This window comes from Musa acuminata, chromosome BXJ1-2, assembly GCF_036884655.1.
Source record: "Musa acuminata AAA Group cultivar baxijiao chromosome BXJ1-2, Cavendish_Baxijiao_AAA, whole genome shotgun sequence".
Lineage (NCBI taxonomy): Eukaryota > Viridiplantae > Streptophyta > Magnoliopsida > Zingiberales > Musaceae > Musa > Musa acuminata.
In genome coordinates, this window is record NC_088328.1 from 3787696 (window position 1) to 3801783 (window position 14088).

Sequence of the window (14088 nt, forward strand, 5' to 3'; positions counted from 1 at the left end):
GAGCCGACACTAAGAGGGGGGGGGGGGGGGTGAATTAGTGCAGCGGTAAAAATTACATCAATTTGAAAATCTCATTACGATTAAACTCGTTTTGGAATATGTTAACTTGAAAGCATGCGGAAGAGTGCAGTGGATGTAAAGCAAGTAAAGAAGGGTAGTTTACAGTAAATGTAAATTGCAAGAAGTAAATGCAAATCGAGTTATAGCAGTTCGGTCGTTGTGACCTACATCCACTTCACATATTCCTCTTCCGTCGAGGCCACCGGCATCTACTAACGATCTTCCTTTAATAGACAAAGATCAACCTTCTTCTTACAACTTTATTCTCCTTTTGCAAGCTTAGGAGAGAACCTTTACACCCCCTTTTTACAAAGCTTCCCTCACATTCTCCCTTAGAATAGTCTCTAAACTTTAGGAGGAGGGACTCTATACTTTACAAGGGTTTTCAACACTAGAAACATAGAGTGTTTATTCACTTTTCTTGCTACTCCATGCAGGAATAGCTAAGGTATTTATAGACCCCAAATGACTTCAAAAATGGAGCCAAAATTCAAATCCCTTGAAATTTCAAGGTACGGGCGGTACCACCGACTATACTGAGCGGTACTATTGCCCAGTTTAGCGATACCACCACCTATAAGACTGTGTCTATGCGGTACCCCCACCTAATACAGTCTCAGAGACTGTATCATGACGGTTTCACCTATTTGGTCACTGTTTGGGCCTTTCTCTTGGCTTAACATACCCCAAACTTGGCCTAACTATCCCCTAATTTGGTTAGCCCAATTTTTATCCCAATTATATGCTAACCATGAATTTTAAGACATTTACTAAGCTAAATAAAGTCTGTAAGTCTAGGTTTTTTCTGATGAACTTCCGACGATCTCTCAGCAATGTTCCAGCGGACTCCAAACAAGCTCTTGGACTTCACGACATTCTTTTTAATAAGTTCCGATGAGCTTCTTTGGCATGCTCCTAGACTTCTTAGTCAATTTTGGCAGAACATCCGACGAACGTCTAGATTTTTGACAAACTCTAAACTCCCAACGAAATCATGTTCTTGACTCTAGGACTTTATTTTTCTTTATGCCTTGTTATCATAGTTAATCCTATACACATAAAACACACTTCGATCTAGACAATTCTTACGAACCATGAATCATGTTGTTCGGCATGTCATTGGTCTATGGACGCTTCGTTTGATTCTTCGGTGCATCATCCTCTCAAGCGGCCTATTGCCCAATCAGCCAGTTGACCTCCACAACTCCGATATCCTTGGCGCAATATCCGCTCTTCTTGGCTCGATGCTTGAATCCATGGCCTGAAGCCTTTTGTCGATACGTCAACCGATCCTTCAGCTCGACCTCTAATCTCCTGACATATTTTCCTCTGGCCCAACATGATTCTTCCTGCTTTAATTGTCTCATCCTGATCAAAACATCCTGCGTCACTCAAAACGCAGATCAAATCAGAAACACTTATCAATTGGTTTCATCATCAAAATTCGAGATTCAACATACACTATCGATATTGATGATCTTTGTAATGAAATATGTTTTTCGGTTTTGAATGATGACGCTTAGTTTTGGCATGGGAGATTAGGTCATGCTAGCATGAAACTGATCTCTTAAATCTTATCTAGAGAACTTGTAAGAGGTATTCCAAACATTCAGTTTGTTAACGATAATATGTAATGATGCTTGTCAATTAAGAAAACAAATAAAAGGTAGTTTCAAATCAAAGAATCAAATAAGCACCTCTAGACCATTACAATCGATCCATATGGGTTTGTTTGGACCAATTAATACAACAAGCTTAGGAGGTAGCAAATACGCCTTTGTAATTGTAGACGATTATAGTAGATACACTTGGACATACTTCTTGGCACACAAAAGTGATTGCTTTAGGTATTTTTTTAAGTTTTGTAAACTTGTTCAAAATAAAAAAGGCTTTATGATTTCATCAATTTAGAGTGATCATGGTGGTGAATTTCAAAATCGTAATTTTTAAATTTTTTATGAATCTAGTGCATACAACCATAATATCTCTACTTTGAGAAATCCTCAATAAAATAGAATAGTAAAAAGAAAAAAATAGGAGTTTACAAGAAATGGCAAGAACCATGTTGAACGAACAAAGCCTACCCAAATATTTTTAGGCCGACGCCGTTAAAGACTGCATGCTATATCATGAATAGGGTTCTAATAAGATCATTACCTTCCAAAACTCCTTCTAAATTATGGAATAATAAAAAACCCAACATTTTATATTTTAAAGTTTTTGGTTGTAAATATTTTATTTTGAATAAAAAAGATGCCTTAGGAAAATTTGATACAAAATCTGATAAAAGCATTTTTCTTAGTTATTCTTCTATTTCAAAATTCTTTCATATCTTTAATAAAAGAACTTTGGTTATAGAAAAGTCTATACATGTTCTCTTTGATGAAGTCTTCGAATGTAAGAAAAACGATTTTGATAATGATCTTAATTTTGATGCTTTGAATTTAAATAAACCCTCTACTCCAACTAACAACTTATTTACATCTTCTTCTGAAACATCCTTACCTAAGGAATGGAAGTATGTAGATGCTCATCCTAAGGATTTAAACTTGTTCTTCCTTTAAAAATTTTTGTGCCAACGCTGCTTTTCTTTCTCAAATTAAACTGAAATGTATTGACGAAGCTTTAAAAGATTATTCATGGGTTATTGTAGTGTAAGAAGAGTTGAACCAATTTGAGAGAAATGATGTGTGGAAGCTTGTTTCAAGACCTAGTGACCATTTAGTTGTTAGTACTAAATGGATCTTTAGAAACAAGCAAGATGAATTTGGTATCGTGGTTAAAAATAAGGCTAGATTAGTGGCCAAGAGTTTCAACTAAAAAGAATGTATCAATTATGAAGAAACATTCGCTCCTGTGGCAATATTAGAAGCTATAAGGATGCTCTTTGCCTATGCTAGTAATAATAATTTTAAGTTATTTCAAATGGATGTTAAAAGTGCTTTCTTAAAAGGCTTTATTTCCGAAGAAGTGTATGTTGAACAACCACCTGGATTTGAGAACTCTCTTTTTCCTAATCATGTGTTTAAGTTAACTAAAGCTCTATATGGAATAAAATAAGCCTCGAGGGCTTGGTATGAGAGACTTAGCTCCTTTCTTATCTAAAATGATTTCTCTAAATGCAATGTCGATACTACATTGTTTATTAAAAATTTTGAAAGTAACTTTTTATTGTTCAAATTTTTGTTAATGATATTATTTTTTGTTCTACAAATGAGTCTTTATGTGAATCATTTACCAAGAGTATGAGCCAAGAGTTTAAAATGAGTTTAATGGATGAACTAACTTTCTTTTTAGGCTTACAAATCAAACAACTTAGTAATGATATTTTTCTTAATCAAACCAAATATGCATTAGAATTGCTAAAACGGTTTCATATGGATGGTTCAAAAGCTATCAAAACTCCTATAAGTACCTCCACTAAGTTAGACATGGACGAAAGTGTAGAAAGATTTGAAAAAAAAACTTATAGAGGTATGATAGGTAGTTTACTATACCTCACTGCAACTAGATCGGATATCAAGTTTAGCGTTGGACTTTATACTAGATTTCAATCTAATCCTAAGCTATCTCATCTTAAAGTAGTTAAAAAAATTCTTAAATATCTTAAAGGAACCCTAATCTAGGATTATGGTATCCAAAATCCAAAAACTTTGAATTAATTGCTTATGCTAATGCAGATTTTGTTGCATGTAGAGAAGATAGAAAAAGCACATTCTAAACATATCAATTCTTAGGTCATGCAGTTGTTTGTTGGTCTTCCAAGAAATAAAACTTGGTTGCATTATCTACAACCAAAGCGAAGTATATAGCAGTTGGTGCATGTTGTGCATAAGTTCTAAAATGATTTCTCTAAAGGCAAGGTTGATACTACATTATTTATTAAAAATTTTGAAAGTGACTTTCTTATTGTTCAAATTTTTGTTAATTATATTATTTTTGGTTCTACAAATGAGTCCTTATCCGAATCATTTGCCAAGAGTATGAGCCAAGAGTTTGAAATGAGTTTAATGGGTGAACTAACTTTCTTTTTAGGCTTACAAATCAAATAACTTAGTGATGATATTTTTCTTAGTCAAACCAAATATGCATTAGAATTGCTAAAACGGTTTCAAATGGATGGTTCAAAAGCTATCAATACTCCTATAAGTACCTCCACTAAGTTAGACATGGATGAAAGTGTAGAAAGATTTGAAAAAAAAACTTATAGAGGTATGATAGGTGGTTTACTATACCTCACTACAACTAGACCGAATATCAAGTTTAGCGTAGGACTTTGTACTAGATTTCAATTTAATCCTAAGCTATCTCATCTTAAAGTAGTTAAAAAAGTTCTTAAATGTCTTAAAGGAACCCCAAATCTAGGATTATGGTATCTAAAATCCAAAAACTTTGAATTAATTGCTTATGCTAATGTAGATTTTGCTGCATGTAGAGAAGATAGAAAAAGCACATCCTGAACATATCAATTCTTAGGTCATGTAGTTGTTTGTTGGTCTTCCAAGAAATAAAACTTGGTTGCATTATCTACAACCAAAGCGGAGTATATAGCAGTTGGTGCATGTTGTGCACAAGTTATATGGATGAAAAATACATTAGAAGATTATAAGATTCACCTTAAGAATATTATCATAAAATATGATAACACCAGTGCAATATGTTTAACAAAAAATCTCATTCAACACTCTAGAACTAATAATATTGATATTAGGCATCATTTCATAAGAGATCATGTTAATAACTATGATATATCTTTAGAGTTTATTGATATGAAACATCAATTAGCCGATATTTTTATAAAACTTTTAAATGAAAAACAATTTGGTTTCATTAAAAGAGAGTTAAAGATGTTAAATTATTCGAATGCATGAGTTTGTTGTATATCTTTTTCGGACTTTCTCGATTTTTTAAATAAAGCTCTCATGAAATTATTTCATTTTGTAAATAAGGTTTTCATGAAATCTGGAATATTAATTTACTTGGTATCAAATTTATTTCATACCCTTGCTCCATCACTTAATGATTTTTGATATACTTGGTCCCTTCACTCATGGATTTCATTGACAAATACATCTCTCATGGATTTTATTTGTGGATTTTCGATCATTCATTTGATGCTCTTTTCCCATGAATTCTTCCTTACTCTTCTTATGAAAGAAAAATTTTTATGGACTTTTAGTATATGATGATCACTTGCAATAATAAGGATTTGATTTTGTACGGGCATCTTGATCCTTTTATTGAATCCTTTCTCTTTGTTAAAATAGAAGCTTGATTTGATGAAACACATTTATTGTTTTGGATTTGACTTGGACCAATTTCTTTCATGAATTTGGTTCTTGATGAATTCCTCCCTTATGCTTCTTCCTCTTTTTCTTATGTTTTATGACAAAGAAAGAAACTTGCACATCACAAGAACCAAAAAGCTTTTGCACATCTAATGTAAAAATGTTAGCTTATCCATTTTAAAAATCAAAAGTAGTTATCATGCAAAGTTTTTGCTTACATTCCTTTTTGGCTTAGATAAATTAGTGTCGAACTTGCTTGAATTTTTTTAACAAACTTGTATTGTTGAATGGTTCTCCTTTTTGTTGATGACAAAGGGAGAGAAAAGTGGCAAATTGATAACAAATTGGCATTATGAATGTTTGAAATAATGTGTAAAATATATCTTATCGTAAATGCTTGAATGTTTTGTGAATGCTTGAAATATGATTGGAATTGTCAAATACATCTCAACACATCGCAAATACTTGAAACATATCAAAATGTATTTCATATGCATCATATGTATCGTAGATACTTGAAATGTTTCATGAATGCTTGATAAATGTCTATCATTATGAAATGGTATCATGAGCTTATTGAATCTCGGATTTTGATGATGAAATCAATTGATAAGTGTTTATGACTTGATCTGTGTTTTGAGTGATGTAAGATGCTTTGATCAGGATGAGACAATTAAAGTAGGAAAAATCATGTTGGGCCGGAGGAAAATATGTTAGAAGATTGGACATTGAGCCGGAGGCTCGGTCAACATATCGATAGAAGGCTTTGGGCCATGGATTCGGGCATCGGGCCAAGAAGAGCAGATATTGTGCCAAGGATATTAGAGTTGTAGAGATCAACTGGCCGATTGGGCAATAGGCCGCAAGAGAGGACGATGCGCCAAAAAATCAAACGAAGCGTCGATGGACCAATGACATGCCAAACAACATGATTCATGCTTAGTAATAATTGTCTAGATCGAAGTGTGTTTTATGTGTGCAGGATTAACTATGATAGCAACGCATAAAGCAAATTGAAGTCCTGGAGTCAAGAACGCGATTTCGTTGGGAAGTCGAGAGTTCATCGAAAGTTTGGACATTCGTTGGAAGTTCTGCCGGAATTGACCAAGAAGTCCAAGAATTTGCCAAAGAAGCTTGTCGGAACTCGCTAAGATGATTATCGTGAAGTCCAAGAGCTTGCCAGGAGTCTGTTGGAACATTGCTGAGAGATCGTCGAAAGTTCGCCGGAAGATCGTCGGAAGCTCGTTGTAAGAAACTTAGACTTACAAACTTTATTTAGCTTAGTAATTGTCTTAAAATTCATAGTTAGTACATAATTGGGATTAAAATTGGGCTAACCCAATTAAGAGATAGTTGGGCCAAGTTTGGGCTGTGTTGGGACAAGAGAAAGGCCCAAACAGTGAACAAATAGGTGAAACCGTCATGGCACAGTCTCCGAGATTATCAAGCAATGGTACCACCCAGACATAGTCTTCTAGGTGGCGGTACTGCCAGACTGGGAGGTGGTACCACCCAATGTTAGACTGCAGGTGGTGGTACCACCCAATGTAGGTGGTGGTACCGCCCGTACCCTGAAATTTTGGTGATTTGAATTTTGACTTCATTTTTAAAGCCATTTGGGGTCTATAAATACCCTAACTATTCCTGCATGGAGAAGCAAGAAAAGTGAATAAAAATTCTATGTCTTTAGAGTTGAAAACCCTTGTAAAGTATAGAGTCCCTCCTCCTAAAGTTTAGAGACCATTCTAAGGGAGAGTGTGAGGGAAGCTTTGTAAAAAGGGGGTGTGAAGGTTCTCTCCTGAGCCTGCAAAAAGAGAATAGAGTTGTAAACAGGAGGTTGATCTTTGCCTATTAAAGGAAGATCATTAGTGGATGCCGGTGGCCTCGACGGAAGGGGAATCAGCGGAGTGGATGTAGGTCACGGCGACCGAACCACTATAAAAACTTGGTTTGCATTTCTATTCTTGCTATTTACCTTCACTGTAAACTACTTACTTGCTTTACTTCTATTACGCTTACCAATATGATTTCAAAGTTAACATCTCTCTTAAATGATTTTCGTCGAAATCGGTTTGAATCGAATGAAGATTTTTTAAACCGACATAATCTTTCAGTTGCACTAATTCACCCCCCCCTCTTAGTGCCGACTCATTCCTAACAGTTGGTATCAGAGCCTCATTTTTCTCATTTGGTTTAACACCTAAAGAGAAATAGCTTTTTTTTACTTTTAAGAGGGTCGCTCTCTCATTCATCCTCCCTTATTCAATGGGACGGAATACACATATTGGAAAACTCGAATGAGAGATTTCTTGCTTTCGTTGAATCTCAATTTATGGAATATAATTGAATTTGATTTTAAAAAATATTTTCTTCCAATGAACGATTGGAATGAGTTGGAGAAGAAGACTTTCTCTTTAAATGCAAAGGCTATGAATGCCTTATTTTACGCCTTAGAGAAAAATAAATTCAATTTGATTTCTACTTGCGAAACGCTTTTAACTTTTGGCATACACTTGAAATTACACACGAAGGCACTACTAGAGTTAAAGATTTTAAAGTCAATCTTTTAATATATGATTTTGAATTGTTTCATATAAAACCAAGCAAAACCGTTGTTGACATGTACACCCGTTTTACGGATGTCATCAATGGTTAAAAGCACTTGATAGAAGTTTTTTGGATTTTGAACTTGTAAACAAAATTTTACATTCTCTTAATAAGAGTTGGAATCTGAAAGTAACCGTAATACAAGAGGCAAAAAATCTTAATAATTTTTTACTTGAAGAACTTTTTAGTTCATTGATGACATATGAAATGGTGCACAATGCACAAAACGAACTTAAAAACAACCTTCCAAAGAACAAGAAGGATTTCAGACTTAGAATAATTGAAGACCACTTGAGCATAAGCTCAAGTGATGGTGAACTTGAATTCGAGAAGAAAATCAACAAAGGCTAGGTGGCAAACTACACCTTAACAGCTTTCGATAATGAGGTAACCAAAACCTCTTTGCCTTATTTTAAAATTACTTGGTGCTTTTTCATGAGTTGTTTTTAAATTAGTTAGTAAAAAATAAAAAATCAAAATTACAAAAAGGTTATATCATGCTTCATTTTATTTTGAGAAAATGATCACAAAAATTACATGTTTTATGATAAATGAACAAAATATTAATCTAATGCTTGTAGACCTAGTAAGATTAACTTTATGTATGTGTTTAAGAAGCATGAATATGTATCTAAATTGATGATTTCTGAATGTGATTAAAAATGCTTCATGTTTAGTGAAATCATGCTTGATGATTTAATAATGCATAATATTTATGCTTAATGAATTTATATTTCGAAATTATGCATGATGATTCTTGTAATTTATGGCTTATCGATTTTTACCGTAATGAAAGTTGCTTTTTTAGTTTTAAAAATGGTGCATGTTTTGATTTGGCATAAATGAAAAAGGCATGCTTATATAAAATAATGTAAGTATCATGCTTGATGATTTTATATTTAATTATGTATGATGATTTAAAGTAATAATGATTTTTGGGTAATTTATGGTTTATTGATCTTGATGATTTCCATGAATAGATTTGCTCTTTCAATTCTAAACTATGATATATGGCTTTCATATGAAAAACCTAAGCATCCTAATATGAAATCAATCACATAAAATGAAACACTTAAAAAAAAAATATTATCATTAGAATCAAAATGATAAACCAAATTGTTTGTTTAAAGAATCTATTAGGACTCTAGCTAGGAGAGTCCTAATTGACAGGGACATTCTATTAGGACTCTAGCTAGGAGAGTCATAATTGAGAGGGACATTCATGTAGGAGGTTTTTTTTTAGAGAAGAATTAGGAGTTGTAAGGGAATAGGAGTCTTGAGTAGGAGTCCTATTAGGAGTTGGTTAGAAGTAAGAGTCTTAAGTAGGAGTTAGGGTTTAGAAGCCCTATAAATAGCCATGTATTCCTTCTCTTTTCTTAAGCAATAGATGAATCTGTTTTGCAGCCTTTGAGCAGCAACTTGGAGGGAGGAACCCCTATAGAGTTCCAAGGAGGCCGATCCCCTAAAGAGATTAACCCCAAGTTTAGAATCTGCAAGGGTTCTAACACCTGGTATCAGAGCAGCGTTCTTGGCATCTCACTGCCATCCATCAACCCTCCACAACTGTCCAAAGCAATTCCCACAATTGCTTAAAAGATCGTCGCCAAATTCCGCCATCATCTCCACCACCGCGGATCATCTTGTGAATTGCAACAGGTTCTGGTTTCCTACCTTACAGCTGCTGCAATTTAGTTATCCCTATCCGAAAATCCAAAAAAAAAAAAAATTGTTCCTATATTGCTGCATAAACTTTTCGTCACAAAGTTTTCATCTCTACAACAAAAGATACATTGCAGAATTTCAGCCGCATAGCACTGTTTGTTTGATCTTGATACTATATTTTCTCTGTCATATAAACTAAGATATTACTATCAATTCCCTCCTCAAATCTCTCAAATTTTTGGTAGAGATTTCATCGAGAAACCGTTGTTTCTTCGACGATAATTTTGCTCTTACAAGACAACACAATTCTGCAGCAAACTTTCACTGATTTCTATCGAACCTATACATGCCTTTAACCCGTCAATAAAAGAGAGAGAGATCTTAACATCACAGATTTGGAGTCATATACTATGACATCTGAGGAGGCAATCAATGCTAAATTTGAAGCCTTTGAGGCATAAATGGAGGATAAGATTTGGACTCTCCTTACCGAATTCAGTTTGGGCCGACCACCAAGCCCGAAGAAATCACATCAAGGAGAGAGCTCTAACCAATCACATCATGCCCAAAGAGATGACTTCCAAGAGAGGGGAGGCTCTATGACCAACCCCAACTATTCGCGCATGAGAGTGGACTTCCCTAGATGGGAAGAAGGAGACCCAATTGGTTGGATCTCGCGCGCAGAGCGATATTTCCAGTACCATAAAACTGCGGATGCATCCATGGCAGAAATTGCAGCTATACATCTTGAAGGGGATGCCATATAATGGTTTGACTAGTTTGAACACACTTATGGAGTCCTTTCATGGCGACAATTCAAAGAAGGACTACTGATCCGCTTTAGACCAACTTATTACGAGAACATTGACGGACAACTAGCAAAGATCCGACAAACCTCCACCATTCAGGAGTACCAAACCAGGTTTGAAAGATTATCTAATCAAACTCTTGATTGGTCTGAAAAACAACTATTGGGGACCTTTATTGAGGGCTTAAAGCCGGAGATCCGGGGAGAAGTTAAGGCCCGACAACCATACACGCTTATGGCAGTCATCTCTTTCACACGACTTCAAGAGGAGCGATTGAACCATGAAGCCTAGAGGACTAGGATCACTCCACGACCTATAATACTAAAGCCCTTAGCCCCCCCTACTATCAACCGAGTCCCTGCACCGAAAAGGTTAACAAGAGAAGAACTTCGGGAGCGATCTGCGAAGGGGTTATGTTGGCATTCCGACGAGCCATGGAGCCGCGAGCATCGCTGTAAAAAAGGTAGACTTCTTATGATTGAACCAGTAGAAAAAGAGGTCATTGAATATCTAGAATAGAGCCTTGAACATGAAGAAGAAGATATGGAAGAAGAGCTACAGCCGACCGACATTACGGTACACGCACTAACCGGCTACTCAAATCTGCAAACGATGAAAGCTGGAGGCCTTCTCAAACAATAGCCGATCACTGTTCTCATCGACATGGGTAGCACTAATAACTTCCTGAATAGTAAGGTTGCTGCTTGGATGACGCTGCATATTGAAGGTTGCAGCAAGTTCGATGTAAAGGTTGCCGACGGCAGAATCCTAAAGTGCGACCAAAGATGCCCGCAGGTGAAACTATTACTACAAGACCAAGAAATTATCACCGATTTCTTCCTCCTACCAATCGATTACTATGGGGCAGTGCTTGGTATAGAATGGCTGACTACACTAGGTGATGTCTCTTGGAACTTTTCTAAATTAATTATGAAATTCTACTGTAAGGGCAAACAGATCATCCTACGCGAGAAGCGCGGAAGCAACGTTACCACTGTTTCGACCCAACAAATGGAGAAAGTTTTACACAAGGTAAATGGTGGCTTTTTGATGCATCTCTAGCCATAACCAGAAGAGAAGAAAATAGAAATTGAAGATCAAAATCTTGCCTAATTGCTTACTGAATTTGCCGACATATTTGCTGAACCGCGCGGTCTTCCTCCTTCTTGGCAACCTGACCATCGAATTCCAATCCTTCCGGGCAAGCCACCAGCGAACACTCGACCGTACTGATATCCTCACCTCCAGAAAGATGAAATTGAAAAGATTGTAAAGGAGATGCTTGAAACAGGGGTGATTCGGCCAAGTTGCAGCCCCTATTCCTCACTAGTGCTACTTGTACGCAAGAAGGACGGAACTTGGCGGATGTGCATCGACTATCGAGCTTTAAATGGCATCACCGTCAAGGACAAGTACCCAATACCAGTGGTAGATGAACTTCTTGATGAATTGAAAGGAGTTCGAGTCTTCACGAAGTTGGACCTCGGATCCGGTTACCACCAAATTCGGGTATACGACGATGACATTCCAAAAACTGCATTTCGCACACATGATGGCCATTATGAATTCTTGGTAATGCCTTTTGGACTCACTAATGCTCCTTCAACCTTTTAAAGTCTTATAAATGATATATTTCAGAGCTTTCTTCGTAAATTTGTGCTGGTATTTTTTGATGATATTCTCATTTACAGCCCTTCTCTTGAGACTCACTTTCAGCATTTACGGATTGTTTTGACGATCCTTCGGGAGAATACTCTTTTTGTTAAGCAACCAAAGTGCAGCTTTCTCCAGCAAAAAGTAGAGTACCTTGGGCATATAATATCAGAAGGAGTGGCGGTAGACCCAACAAAAATTGAGGCAATGCAAGGCTGGCCGAAACCTACAAACGTGAAATTACTGTGGGGGTTTCTTGGACTAACGGGTTACTACTGAAAATTTGTTAAGGACTATGGGAAGATCAGTGCACCACTCACTTCTTTACTAAAAAAAGATGCTCTCCAATGGTCGGACAAAGCCTCTGCTGCCTTCGACAAACTTAAAGCAGCCATGACAACGACGCCGATGCTTGCGCTACCAGATTTCAATAGACCCTTCATCATTGAGGCCGACGCATCTGGAGTCGGAATTGGAGTCATTCTCATGCAAAATGGTCGATTACTCGCATATACTAGCAAGACATTATCTCCCTCCCATCAAAACATGTCAATATATGATAAGGAGATGCTTGCCATTGTACACGCAGTAACGAGGTGGAGACCCTACCTGATCGGCCGGCGATTTCAAATTAAAACTGACCATAAAAGTCTCAAGTACTTTTTGGAACAAAAGATATCATCCCCTGAGTAGCAAAAATGGGTAAACAAACTTCTTGGATTTGATTATGAAATTATTTACAAAAAGGGGAAAGAAAACGTTATTGCAGATGCACTCTCACGGCTACCTGAACAAGCTAAGGTTTCAGCTATCTCCCTTCCTACCACCGGTCTCCTCGAGGACATTAGGGAAGAATGGAAGAAGGATCCAGAGATCAGCAACATCATAAAAAAATTGGAGGAGGATCCAAGTGCAATAGCGCACTACACTTGGGATTCGAGGGATCTAGCTACAAAGGTCACATTGTGCTTATACCTGACTCCCCTTGCATCGCAATCATCTTGCATGAAATGCACTCCATACCTTCAGCAGGGCACTTTGGATTCCTAAGAACCTACAAAAGAGTGAAGCAAAATTTTTATTGGAGAGGGATGAAAAAAATTATTGCTGAATATGTGGCACAATGTGATGTATGTCAACAGCACAAGGGTGAAACTGTGGCAAATCCAGGGAAGCTACAACCACTACCCATACCAGACTCAGTGTGGACTGACATCTCCATGGACTTCATTGAAGGGCTGCCATCTTCCAAAGGTAAAAGCACGATTCTCGTGGTGGTTGATCAACTTACGAAATATGCTCATTTTTGTGCTGTGAGAAATCCCTACACTATTGCTAGTATTGCCCAGATTTTCATAGAAAATATTGTTAAACTGCATGGGATGCCAAGGTCCATCGTAAGTGATCGTGACAGGATCTTCACTAGTAAATTTTGGACCGAGTTATTTCAGTTACAAGGCACCAAACTCAAGATGAGCACAGCGTATCATCCACAAACTGACGGCCAAACAAAGGTGGTAAATAGGTGCTAAGAGACGTACCTCCGGTGTTTCACTAGCGACCGACCAAAAGAGTGGGCGAAATGGCTTCCCTGGGCCGAATGGTGGTATAATACTACATATCATTCATCTACAAAATGTGCCCCTTATGAAGCATTGTATAGTCGACCAGCCCCTGTGATTCCAAAGTATGTAATTGGCTCGGGCAAGGTAGATCAGGTTGACCAAGAATTGATTGATAGGGACAAACTCTTACAACTGTTAAAAGATAATCTCTCTACTGCTCAAGCCTGAATGAAGCAGCAAGCCGACACACGACGAAGTGAAAGAGAATTTTCAGAGGGAGATTGGGTTTATCTTCGCCTACAACCATACAAGCAACTCTCTATCAACACTCGAGCCTCCATGAAGCTATCCTCACATTTTTATGGGCCCTATCAGATCACAGAGCATATTGGAGCTGTGGCGTACAGACTTAAATTACCTTAGGATGCCAAAATTCACCATGTC